Consider the following 14,586-nt stretch of genomic DNA (forward strand, 5'->3'; position numbering starts at 1 on the left):
CCCTCATTACAAGACTTGAAGAGTCCCCCTCTGCTAATCCATGTTCACCACTCAGGGTTGAATTACTGCCCCTAAATGCTACTTGGCCGGTCTAGGCACCTCAGCCAAGTCTGAGACAGGGCGAGATAGAGAGAGGAGTGAGAGGAGGGGGGAGAGAGAGGGAGAGAGATGGAGGAGAAAGAGAGAATGTTCCCAAGTGCATCGATATGATCTTTGGGTGGGAAATTAGTGGTCTGACATTATCGCTCCCGGCTTTGAAAGATCAGATGGATATCAAACCAGAGGGGTTTTCGTCCATGCGAGAAACAAAAGTAGCCTCAATATACAACTAATGGGTGATATGCAAAAAGGAAAGGTTATCTCTTGTTTCTTATCAGCCTGATCACCATGTTTCTTAACATAATTTTGGGGGTATTATCTCATTGCTCGTGTTACACACTCAGTCCATTTGAGGCAGTATAGTGAAATAAATTACATCATATCTGAGGGGTGTATTGTCAGTGTAGCTTTTAAGGCAGACTTGTCAAAGCTTGGGTGATTGCGGGAGGGTGGTTGGGAGTTGTAGCACTTTTTGTGGGTTGCGTCGTTTATTGCCACCGCACGATAATCACAACCAATTTTCTCTCATTTATCCTGTTGGGAGGAGCAGTCAGAAAGGAGGCCTTTCTTCCCTCAAAAGCGTCCTATTCTTCAGCCTCTCAGCGCTGTAATCTGCCGTCCTTTCTGTCCAAAGCGAGATAGAGAAGCATATTGTGTTCTCCACTGTGGGAGCAAAGTCGGGAGAATGCCTCTGTGTTTCGGGTCTAGTTTTGCTGTTGTCGGCTCCGGTTACCTTTCAAGGCACAGGAGTCTTATTTTACTGAGGGAGCTTTCCGCGCTGCCAAATATTGTCCGCAAATTCAACAATAAAGAAGTCCAATCTCTTACTGCGGTCTATGAGTTTTTGTTAAAGCCTTGGCACTGAAGGGTTCCCACTGGGCAAAATCTGGTTGAATCAATGTTGTTTCCACGTAATTTCAATAAAAACATTCAATGTGATGACATTGAATCAACGTGGAAAACTGATTGGACCAAAGTGACTCAACCAAATGTAAAAAAAAAAAGCTAGATGTTGAAATGACGTCTGCGCCCAGTGGGTTGTTAGGTTTAGGCAGCAGACTGTGAATACGTCTCCAGTACCAGACAGCAAAAACAAAATGGAAACCAAGTTATTGAATTTTCTGTCGAGGCACTGGTATTATCAAATGTGTCCACAGAGTAGATCTTGAATTGACCTCCATTATGGAGAAATTGCTTCACAGCAGCTGATTGCCTGTGTATTACCATATTGTCATCACTGCTATTATCATCTATGTAACTTAATAAATTCAAGGCAGTAAAAAGGATTTCTGATTTTACCCCTCCCTTTCTCTCTCGTCTCAGTCAAAAACTGAGTTTTCTGGAGCTTTGTCGCGTGCCTAATTCGAGGGGGAGGGTGCTGATGCCGTGGAACCTGGACTCCATTGAAGAGTCCTTCCAAGGAGACCTTACCCGGCGGATTCCACACAGCCTTCCGGATGAAGACCTATGCCATGCGTGAGAGCTCTGAAGGTATAACAACACTGCCAATCAGGGTTGAGATGAATACCATTTCTGTTCAGCCAATTCCAATCCAAAACCCTTTTTATACCTGGTTCTAACATGCGTCCCTTTGTCCGTATCTTGTCCACATTTAGATTGTGCCCACATTTTCAGAAATATGTCTACACATGGTCTCCTATCCATTCACTATGAACACATTGTGACTAGATTTATTAAAATCTAGCTAAGCTAATCTTTCAACGTAATATGTATTTATTTATTTTAAGACACATTGATTGCATAAATCAATGGTGCCGCCTGTCAATGATTTTAGTAGGCGGGATAAGGATGTTTTAAATGGTTTCACTGTCCAGAGCCGTCTACATTTGTAAGATATCCAGACACAATACATGCCTGACTACCTCCAAAGGTGGTCAGGAATATCTGCTCACAATCAGATCACAATGAGTCTTTCAATTGTCTATACCGGTCTGAAAATGTGGGCACAATCAGTATGTGGACAAGATCAGCCTTCAACATCATATACTCTCCAAGCTCATCATTAACCTGTCTGGGCTAGGGGGCCGTATTTTCACAGCTGGATAAAAAACATACCCGATTTAAACTGGTTACTACTCTTTCCCAGAAACAAGAATATGCATATTATTAGTAGATTTGGATAGAAAACACTCTGAAGTTTCTAAAACTGTTTGAATGGTGTCTGTGAGTATAACAGAACTCATATGGCAGGCCAAAACCTGAGAAGATTCCATACAGGAAGTGCCCTGTCTGGTTTTCCTAGATATGGCTATTACTGTATATTGTGATCACTACATCCGATGGATCTGGATACTGCTTTCAAGCAAATCTCTGCAGCATTAGTAAAGATGTGATCAATACATGTTGATGATTTCATTCATGTGCTGTTTGTAACTACCCTGGTAGGTTGACTGATAACCTGAACCAGGTTAGAGGCACTGAAAACAGTTTGAAGCTTTTTCTTGAGTGGGCAGCTTGATGAAAGCCAGGCAATATTTAAATCACCCAGAAAATATATCTCTCTGTTGATTTCATGTACATTATCAAGCATTTCACACATGTTGTCCAGTTACTGACTGTTAGCACTTGGTGGTCTATAGCAGCTTCCCACCAGAATGGGCTTTAGGTGAAGCAGATGAACCTGTAGCCATACTACTTCAACAGTATTTAACATCAGATCCTCTCTAATCTTTACAGGAATTTTGTTCTGAATATAAACAGCAAAAGCGCCACCGTTGGCATTTCTATATTTTCTGTAAATGTTATAACCTTGTATTGCTACAACTGTGTCATCAAAGGTATTATCTAATTGAGTTTCAGAGATTGTCAGAGTATGAATGTCGTCTGTTACTAGCAAATTATTGATTTTATGAACTTTGTTTCATAAGCTACATATGTTAACATGGGCTATTTTGAGCACTTCTTTTCTGGGATGCTTACTTGCTTTTATTGCTTTGCTGGGAAGATAAGCAGCAGTAGATGTGCTCATGTTCTTTATGTTAGTACAGAGTGAGCTGCACACAGTGGACTTCTTCCTAGGACAACACCGGCTTAGTGCTGTTAGGTTATAAATATCAGAGTTAGAAATTGATGGACACTATGAAAGCTCCAACCAAGTTTATTCACCCATTGGGTCAATACAGCTGCATAAGAAAAATACATTGTTCCACCAGTAGTAGATATATACCCCAATTTTGGTTGGAATCTCCTCCTTCTCTCTAAACATCACATCTTTGTTGTTAGGCAGGAAATTAAGTGACGCAGTCAATAAACTGTTCCTTCTCCCTTAACGTGACTTGACCTGACCTCGGCCCCCTTCCTCAATAAACCATATCTCTTCACCCTTATAGGTGCCTGCCAAGATGTGATTGTCTTTCCTTCACTCAGTACATTCCAAGCTTAATTGCTTCTACCATATACACTCCTCCTACAGATACCCACTGACTTCTGGTGTATAAACCAGACTATGGCACTCCTCATGTCTCTAGCATAACAGATGATTAACAATATTTAAAGTTTAGAAATCCGAATCCATCAGTCCCTTCTCTTGAACTTTAGCCTCCTACTGTTCAACTTACATAAACTTGGAAATTACTTATAAATGGACAAACAATAACAATAAAACATGAACAAAAAATAAACATAATTAACATTCACAGTGGGGTTTACAAACTCAGAGACTTAGGCCTCTGTTCTATAGTCACACCATGAACACTTATTTCCATTTCTCATAGAACACTGATAATAACATGTCCGCTGGAGCTGTTGACTTCTTCCATTTCAACTTTCTCCTTCTGGTTCCGAAGAGAGTGATAGCACAAGACTTGAATAGCAAAAAGAAACACAAGACATAACAGCATAATGTGTTAAGATATGCGCAAATAAATATTCATGAAAACCCAAAGTTTGAAAACATGACAATTCCCACTCTGTCTTTGCCTGATTCTATGCCTTCAGAATACTTTTCTGCTGGATTCCACATAGACCTCCTCAAGCTTTCACCCAGTCTTCCCCATCAGGCCAAAGGTTATAAGAGGTGTTCCCAAGCTATGTCATTTTCACTTTGTTCCACATCTGCTTCCTCCTCCATTGCTACCTGGTAGGCACGTCACCTGATAGGCAAGTGCATAGCCCTAATCAACGCTACATCTTCTTGAGGTAACTCAGCACTGTATACACGTTTCACATCAATACCTTCAGAATGTTGTCCAGTGAACAATTACCCCAACATCTATCCTTTTATATGATGCATTAACCAATAAAGCAGCTAACCCAACCCAACTATGGCGGTTCAAGTATCTCCCAGTCCTAACCCATCTGCATGTCTACAGTGGAATATAGTTGTTCTCGCTCTCTCTTTAGCTCCGCTTCCTCTGTCATGGCGTCTTCAAGCTCACCAATTATGCAGCTGGATCTCACTTCATGTAAGAAGTGTGAACCCACCGAGGAGAGACATGATGATCTTTACCGCTGCAGGTTCTGCAAGGAGTAGTGTGTGTGGACCAGACCAACGCTGTCCCAAGACCCCCGCCTGGTGTATCTTGATGTACACTCAATCTCCAAAATTCAACCCCTGCTCTCGGTAATCTCCTGCTCCTCATGTGCAGCTTTCACCTGGGAATATACACACTGCAACGCATGGGTCATTTCCTGACAACAGGACAACATAGTCTCTCCCATTATGGCCAGATCACTAATTCGTGACCTGTGAATAATAGCACCCAATACTCCCATCGGTCTCCCAGTTACCACTACATGTGGCAAGAGTCCTCATAAAATGATATCAAAACAATGCTACTAAAGTAATCCCTGATACTACTGACACTGCCCATGACACAAATCCTCAAAATCTCTAATTTGCACCGTAGTCCAATTCCATGCTGTCGCCATAGCCGCGTCCAATTACTGTCCCTACAGCGACTGCCGTGAGAATAACTACTGCATGGAATCTGTCAAGTGTTCGCTGGCTGTTAGAAATGGGGAAGAGGTGAATGACTTTGGAAGAATATCCAACCTAACAAAACTCAAAGTCACAAGTTTCTTGAAAGTTGTGTCTGAAATGCCAACACTATCTCTGCTACTCTCACCATGATCTGGGTATGTGTACATTCAATTTAACTTCATAATAGTCTCTATATTGTGAACAGTTAGCTGTCCTCCCTCTCGTACAAGCTATCTACTGTAACAATATACATAGTCTCTGGGGATGATAACACTCTATCACCCCAATCTTAATTTATGAGCCCCCACAGATCTCCCCCAGTCACATTTCCTTCTGCTTACACCCTTATGTAAACATCCTGTCTCAAACACAGGCCTCGTGTGTACCTTGCCTCCTGCTACAAATACATTTGCACATATATCATTCCATCTAACCAATAACAAAATAGTATCTACTATAGTTATTCCCATACTAAAACATTCTCAAATCAATTAGTCAATATACACCAATACCTCCTCTGGAACAATGATCACTCTAATGTTCCACGACACCTAAAAACATATTGACTTGAACAGGGAAGAGAGAAAGTACATGTTTTTAGTAATTTCACACCACCCTTGATGCGACTAAGACTGGGGAAAGAACCATCCATCCGTTTTGTTCTATGCCCATGTGATGCTAGTCTCCATGCCCGTCTCCTTCATTTTCATCCTTGGGTGTTAACGCAAGACACAGACTATGAACCTTGTATGCAATTAATTCTACCGTACCATCCAACAATCCATATGTATTGATATGCTTTAACATTAGGATTATGATGACATTGTAAAACAAAAATCCCTTCATGGTTGACTCCAGCTATCATCCAGTAAGTTCTCTGATAACCTCGCTCTCGGAGGACACTGAAAGATAAGGTTTCTAGAGAGAGAAACCCTCCCTAGACCCAATACATTTGAGCAATGCACCCACCCCTCACAGTTTGAGAGTAGCGCTCTCTCTCGCTTTATCTGAATCATAATTAAAACATTTGATAAATTATCCAACCCAAATTTAGAATGACAGTCCTTAGTGCTTTACTTTGAGTTTACCACTCGTTTTCAAGCTTCTCACGGTTACAATGTACATTTACAAACAGGACCATATATTACAGGTAAAAACTCTTCTCATTCCTACCCCCATTTCTCCCTGTTTTACTATGAATTTCGCAGAATTTCGCACCTTCCTCGATAAACCTGACACCCCAACTAAACAATTACGGGCACGGTTGACCACCCCCCATTCTCCCGGTGTCACGTCCTGACCAGTAAAAGGGGTTATTTGTCATTGTAGTTTGGTCAGCGCGTGGCAAGGGGTGTTTGTTTTGTGTGTTTGGTGTTTTTGGTTCTATGTTTTCTATTTCTATGTTTAAATCTATTTTTCTATTTCTATGTTGGGTTTTTGGTAGGACCTCCAATTAGAGGTAGCTCGTTGTTGTTGTCTCTAATTGGAGGCCATATTTAGTTGAGGTTTGTTTCACTTGTGTTTTGTGGGTGGTTATTTTCTGTATAGCCTGTGTGTCTTATGGAACTGTTTTTCGTCGTACGTTTATTTTGTTTAAGTGTTATCTTTAAATAAATTAAGTATGAGCACTTTACCCGCTGTGCTTTGGTCCAATCCTTACGATGCCCCTGACAGAACCATCCACCAAACAAGGACCAAGCAGCGGGGATTGGAGCACCGAGGAAAAGGATGGACGTGGGAGGCAGAACGACGTTTCTGGGAGAGGAAATTAAGGGAGCTACATGAGGCCGAGAGGCATCACGGGGAGTTGGGCAGAGTCAGGGTGGAGTCCTGAGCCAACTCCCCGTGCTTACCGTGGGGAGCAGGTGACGAGGAGAGCACAGAGCTATGCAGTAATGTGCACAGTGTCGCCCATACGCACGTACAGTCTGGTGCAGCCAGAACGGGCTCCGCAGCGTTGCCGGGCGAGAGTTGGTCCGCAGCCAGGGAGAAGTGCGCCGGCACAGTGCATCTGGCCACCAGTGCGTCTCCTCGGTCCAGCTTACCCTGCACCTGCTCCACGCACGGCAGCCCTCACTCTCCAGCACAGCTCAGTTCGCCCTGTGCCAGCGCTCATCCCGTGCCGGGCTACAGTGACCACTCAGCCAGGACGGGCTGTGCCAGCCCTGAGTTCCAGACCGCCGGTGCGCCTCCACGGCCCAGTGTGCCCCGTGCCCGCTCTGCACACCCAGTCTCCTGTAAGTCTCCCCAGTCCGGGGAGTCCGGTCCCAGCTCCACGCAGGAGGCCTCCAGCGATGCTCCCCAGTCAGGAGCCTCCAGCGACGCTCCTCAGCCCTGAGCCTCCAGCGACGCTCCTCAGCCCTGAGCCTCCAGCGACTCTCCTCAGCCCTGAGCCACCAGCGACGCTCCTCAGCCCTGAGCCTCCAGCGACGCTCCTAAGCCCTGAGCCTCCAGCGATGCTCCTCAGCCCTGAGCCTCCAGCGACGCTCCCAGCCAGGAGCCTCCAGCGACGCTCCCCAGCCCGAAGCCTCCAGTGACGCTCCTCAGCCCGGAGTCTCCAGCGACGCCCCTCAACCAGCAGTCTCCAGTGACGCCCCTCAGCCAGCAGCCTCCAGCGACGCCCCTCAGCCAGCAGCCTCCAGCGACGCCCCTCAGCCAGCAGCCTCCAGCGACGCTCCTCAGCCCTGAGCCTCCAGCAACGCTCCCCAGCCAAGAGCCTCCAGCGACGCTCCCCAGCCAAGAGCCTCCAGCGATGCTCCCCAGCCCGGGGCCTCCAGCGACGCCTCTCAGCCCAGGGCCTCCAGCGACGCCTCTCAGCCCGGGGCCTCCAGCGATGCCGTGCAGCACAGAGTCTTCTGAACGGGAGCTACGCCCAGAGCCAGAGCCACCTCCGTAATGGGAGGATTGGGAAAGGGGGGTGTAGCACAGGGACCGTCGTTGACGGTGGCGACCCTCCCTTCCCTCCCTTTAAGTTTGGGGTTGTTTGTGTGGGGTTTTTGTTGTTGAGGTGCATTCGGGGTCTGCACCTTTGGGGGTACTGTCACGTCCTGACCAGTAAAAGGGGTTATTTGTCATTGTAGTTTGGTCAGGGCGTGGCAGGGGGTGTTTGTTTTGTGTGTTTGGTGTTTTTGGTTTAGGTTCTATGTTTTCTATTTCTATGTTTAAATCTAGTTTTCTATTTCTATGTTGGGTTTTTGGTAGGTCCTCCAATTAGAGACAGCTGGTTGTCGTTGTCTCTAATTGGAGGCCATATTTAGTTGAGGTTTGTTTCACTTGTGTTTTGTTGGTGGTTATTTTCTGTATAGCCTGTGTGCCTTATGGAACTGTTTTTCGTTGTACGTTTATTTTGTTTAACCTCTCTAGGGCAGGCGGGACGAATTCATCCCACCTACGTAACAGCCAGTTGAATCCTGTGGTGCAATTTTCAAATACCTTAAAAATCCTATTACTTCAATTTCTCAAACATATGACTATTTTACAGCTATTTAAAGACAAGACTCTCGTTAATCTAACCACACTGTCCAATTTCAAAAAGGCTTTACAACGAAAGCAAAACATTACATTATGTCAGCAGAGTACCAAGCCAGAAATAATCAGACACCCATTTTTCAAGCTAGCATATAATGTCACAAAAACCCAGAAGACAGCTAAATGCAGCACTAACCTTTGATGATCTTCATCAGATGACACACCTAGGACATTATGTTATACAATACATGCATGTTTTGTTCAATCAAGTTCATATTTATATCAAAAAACTGCTTTTTACATTAGCATGTGACGTTCAGAACTAGCATACCCCCCGCAAACTTCCGGGGAATTTACTAACAATTTACTAAATTACTCACGATAAACGTTCACAAAAAGCATAACAATTATTTTAAGAATTATAGATACAGAACTCCTCTATGCACTCGATATGTCCGATTTTAAAATAGCTTTTTGGTGAAAGCACATTTTGCAATATTCTAAGTACATAGCCCAGCCATCACGGGCTAGCTATTTAGACACCCGGCAAGTTTAGCCTTCACCAAAATCAGATTTACTATTATAAAAGTTTGATTACCTTTTGTTGTCTTCGTCAGAATGCACTCCCAGGACTGCTACTTCAATAACAAATGTTGGTTTGGTCCAAAATAATCCATCGTTATATCCGAATAGCGGCGTTTTGTTCGTGCGTCCCAGACACTATCCGAAATGGTAAATCAGGGTCGCGCGCATGGCGCAATTCGTGACAAAAAAAATCTAAATATTCCATTACCGTACTTCGAAGCATGTCAACCGCTGTTTATAATCCATTTTTATGGCATTTTTTCTCGTAAAAAAGCGATAATATTCCGACCGGGAATCTCCATTTAGCTAAACAGAGGAAAGAAAACAAAGCTTTCGGTCGACGCGGGCACGAGCCTGAGTCTCACAGTACTGTAACCAGCCACTACCCAAACGCGCTACTTTTTTTCAGCCAGAGCCTGCAAAGCCACGATTCAGCATTTTGCCGCCTTCTGAGAGCCTATGGCAGCCGTAGGAAGTGTCATGTAACAGCTAAGATCCTCACTCTTCAATAAACAGAGACAAGAAGAACGACACCTTGTCAGACAGGCCACTTCCTGCATGAAATCTTCTCAGGTTTTTGCCTGCCATATGAGTTCTGTTATACTCACAGACACCATTCAAACAGTTTTAGAAACTTTAGGGTGTTTTCAAAGCCAATAATTATATGCATATTCTAGTTACTGGGCAGGAGTAGTAACCAGATTAAATCGGGTACGTTTTTTATCCAGCCGTCTCAATACTGCCCCCTAGCCCTAACAGGTTAAGTGTTATCTTTAAATAAATTAAGTATGAGCACTTTACCCGCTGTGCTTTGGTCCAATCCTTACGATGCCCCTGACACCCGGCCCTTACAGTTGAAGTCGGAAGTTTACATACACTTAGGTTGGAGTCATTAAAATTCGTTTTCCAACCACTCCACAAATTTCTTGGAAACAAGCTAGTTTTGGCAAGTCGGTTAGGACATCTTTGTGCATGACACAAGTAATTCTTCCAAAAATGGTTGACATACATATTATTTCACTTATAATTCACTGTATCACAATTCCAGTGGGTCAGAAGTACATGCACTAAGTTGACTGTGCCTTTAAACAGCTTGGAAAATTCCAATAAATGATGTCATGGCTTTAGAACATTCTGATAGGCTAATTGACATAATTTGAGTCAATTGGAGGTGTACCTGTGGATGTATTTCAAGGCCTACCTTCAAACTCAGTGCATCTTTGCTTGACATCATGGGAAAATCAAAAGTCTGGATCATCCTTGGCAGCAATTTCCAAACGCCTGAAGGTACCACGTCCATCTGTACAAACAGTAGTACGCAAGTATAAACACCATGGGACCACGCAGCCATCATACCGCTCAAGAAGGAGACGCGTGCTACCAAATGCGAATTGAGTGTATGTAAACTTCTGACCCACTGGGAATGTGATGAAAGAAATAAGAACTGAAATAAAGTGAGATTTCACATTCTTAAAATAAGGTGGTGATCCTAACTGACCCAAGACAGGGAATTTTTGTCAGGATTAATGTCAGGAATTGTGAAAAACTGAGTTTAAATGTATTTGGCTAAGGTGTATGTAAACTTCCGACTTCAACTGTACATTCCTCCTACAGATACCCATTAACTTCTGGTGTATAAACCAGACTATGGCACTCCTCATGTCTATAGCATATCTGATGATTAACAATATTTAAAGTTTAGAAATCCAAACCCATCAGTGCTAACAGTATAAATCTGGTTCATAGGCACATGATTACTGCATACAATAGCTGTAGGATCAGTAAAGGCATTCAGGGCAGATAAAGGGACATCAATTAGGTTACTTAAATTGTGCCCCTGGTGTAATGTGCATTTGCTGAAGAATTATGACAACTCTTGGTCACAATGGTAGGGATTATCTGAGCTGGGCTTGGGTTATTGATAAGTAATTGTCTCAATGCAGCCTTATAGTGCTGTGAAAGGATCCCAAATGATTTGGGTGGATCCCATCCTCATTATGAAACGTGTTTTGGTTTCCAAAAGGTATTGAAATTGTCAACAAAAGTTACACCCATTGAGCTGCAATAATCACAAAGCCAGTTGTGAAGAGAAAGAATCCTGCTAAAGTGTTCAATGCCGCGATTCAGAGATGGCACAGGGCCAGATATGATGGGTCTTTTGTTAGTGTCTAGCAGAGTCAATAAGCTCTTTAAAATCCAATTTCAACTTTTCAGAGCTGCCCCATCATAATGTCCTTAAAACCCACATGGACTATGATAGAATCGATTTCCATATCCTGACGTAGTACATTTGGGAGCAGCTTAGTAATGTAATTTACTCGAGCTCCGGGATAAGACATTGTTTTTGCACCAGGAATGGTCACATTTCTTACAATGGAGCTTCCTAAAATCATGGCTGGCGAGAAACACAAGGAAATCCTCCAACTCCCACACTTCACAGGACTCGGAGAATCCTTTATGGATGGGCGAGAGGCAGGATAACTTGAGCCCGTTGCTCCTGGTGCCTGGTGCAGGCCTCAGACAGATGGAGAAGCCCCGCTCCAGCCAGAGCAGGGACGGAAGGTTTCCAACGTCAACTTCTAATTCGTAGTAGTAGGTACTGTGGCCACAGGCGACAAAGGTGCAGGAAGATCAGGCACCAGGACGGCGAAACTATTCGTTGTTTGTATCCTCTCCGGGCCTCTCATTGGGAGTGTAGACCGCTTTGAGGGTTGTCGCTGTCTTTGGCTTCCACGACTCATGACATGCGACCATCGTTGATTGTCTTGGTTCTCTAAAAACTGAGGGATGGGGCCACAGAATTGTAACCACTCTTAAATTCATAGGTGCAAGAGAACACCATGACCGTTAGTTTGAATCCCAGAGTCCAGAAACAGGCAAGGGTCAAAACCGGGAGGACTAGAAAAAGGAGAAATAGCTAAATCAGGAGAAGGGGGAAAATGCTGGTTGACTTGGACATACAAGACGAACTGGCACAGGGAGACAGGAAACACAGGGATAAATAAACTGGGGAAAACAAGCGACACCTGGAGGGGGTGGAGACAATAACAAGGACAGGTGAAACAGATCAGGGTGTGACAGTACGTGTTTGTGAGTCTCACCTTTACACAGAGGGGTCATATTAGTGTGTAGCCCAAACTGTTCAGACCATTTAAATGCATCATCAGCTATAGGGCTGGGGGAAAAGTGTGACACCAATCAGGCCTGGGAGCACTGGAGTTGCCCACCCCTGGTTTAGGGGAAGCTGTTGGGTGTCACTGTTGTTCCACACTAACTACCTATCTTCGTCTCCTTGTACTTTCAGCTTCTTGTCCTGGTGACTGTTTGACTGACTTTAGAAATTAAAATGTTTTGATCTAGCTAGCTATGTATCTTTCATAATTTCAGCTTGTTGTCATGGTGACTCCTTGACTACAGATTTTCAGATTTTTCTATGTCACTACATCACCCTTACATTTCTACATAAATTCAATATAAATATAATATAAATATAAATATAATATAAAAATATTGTCACGGTTATCGTCGGTGAAGGAGGACCAAAATGCAGCAGGACTGTGTTTGTTCATTTTGAACATTTATTAACTTCCCGAAATGAACGTACAAAAATAACAAAACAAGCGAACGAACGATATACCGACAGTCTGGCAAGGCACAAGGCTAAACACAGAACAATCTCCCACAATTAAACAAACAAACACACCCAACTAATATAGGACTTCCAATCAAAGGCAACACCACACAGCTGCCTTCAATTGGAAGTCCACCCAAATTAACCAATCATAGACATTCAACTAACTAGATAAACATAGAAATACGTAAACAAAGATCATAACCCAAAAACCCGGAAATACTAAATCAAACACCCTTTTTCCAAAACACCACCCCGAACCACATAAAACAAATACCTACCCTCTGCCACGTCCTGACCAAACTACAATACCAATTAACCCTTATACTGGCCAGGACGTGACAAATATAAACAAAAAAGTGAAGCTAGCTGATTGTAGTTATTAATTAGAGTAATTCTGCCGAAAATAAAGTATTCCACTAACACAGAAGAATGACTGAGAGATGGAGTTCACAAAAATACATGGACAAGATGGAAAGTATGGTGAGTATTAATGTTAGCTAACAACTTAATTTAGCTAGCTAGCATACACTTAACTTATACTCTTAACACGTTTCCAAGGCGCTAGCACCAAAGTTCCTCACGCTTGCTAGCTACCGTTAAAAGGTTATACGTTATCTTGTCAAGTTAATTCGAGGCCCAGCTGATTTGAAGATTTAGCTAGCTTGTAGATCATCTTAGCTAGCTACTGTCACCCAGTTAGCACAGAACACTGAAGAGATCGCCAATTGTGGCTTTCTCTGGGACAGACATGCTCACGATCCTAATCGGATAAATGTATTTTTTCTGTAGGAGAATTTCCAGAACCTTGACAGACCTCGGATGTAGAAAAGAAATAAACAGACTTCACTGTGCCACAAAATGTGAGTACTCATCTTTTGACAGGACTGACACAGTTGTTAAGGTGCTGTGCAAAGTTGCTATGATGTTCATGAAGATATTTATAAAGTTTTTATAATGTGTATTTTACACTTTGTCATCTACAGGACTTGCAAGAGCCGTAAAATGAATCAGAGGAGCAGAGACAAGCAACTGTCTTCACAGTGGCTGAGGTGAGTGGGACCTACTGCATAAATAAAGTTGAAGTCGGAAGTTTACATACACCTTAGCCAAATACATTTAAACTCAGTTTTTCACAATTCCTGACATTTAATCCGAGTAAGAATTCCCTGTCTTAGGTCAGTTAGCATCACCACTTCATTTTAAGAATGTGAAATGTCAGAATAATAGTAGAGAGAATAATTTATTTCAGATTTTATTTATTTCATCACATTCCCAGTGGGTCAGAAGTTTACATACACTCAATTAGTATTTGGTAGCATCGCGTTTCAATTGTTTAATAACTTGGGTCAAACGTTTCGGGTAGCCTTCCACAACTTTCCCACAATAAATTGGGTGAATTTTGGCCCACTCCTTCTGACAGAGCTAGTGTAACTGAATCAGGTTTGTAGGCCTCCTTGCTTGCACACGTTTTTTCAGTTCTGCCCACAAATTTTCTATGGGATTGAGGTCAGGGCTTTGTGATGGCCACTCCAATACCTTGACTTTGTTGTCCTTAAGCCATTTTGCCACAACTATGGAAGTATGCTTGGGGTCATTGTTCATTTGGAAGACCCATTTGCGACCAAGCTTTAACTTCCTGACTGATGTCATGAGATGTTGCTTCAATATATCCACATCATTTTCCTGCCTCATGATGCCATGTATTTTGTGAAGTGCACCAGTCCCTCCTGCAGCAAAGCACCCCCACAACATGATGCTGCCACCCCCGTGCTTCATGGTTGGGATGGTGTTCTTCAGCTTGCAAGCCTCCCCCTTTTTCCTCCAAACATAACGATGGTCATTATGGCCAAACAGTTCT

At 43.3% G+C, this 14,586-nt stretch overlaps 1 protein-coding gene across 1 annotated transcript in view; it reads left to right on the forward strand.

Moving 5' to 3' along the window:
* LOC106580197 (uncharacterized) overlaps positions 1-14,586 on the forward strand; it is a 126,129-nt gene that overhangs the window by 38,679 nt on the left and 72,864 nt on the right. The window lies entirely within an intron of this gene.

The sequence above is a fragment of the Salmo salar genome, chromosome 20 (genome assembly GCF_965601325.2).
Source record: "Salmo salar chromosome 20, fSalSal1, whole genome shotgun sequence".
Lineage (NCBI taxonomy): Eukaryota > Metazoa > Chordata > Actinopteri > Salmoniformes > Salmonidae > Salmo > Salmo salar.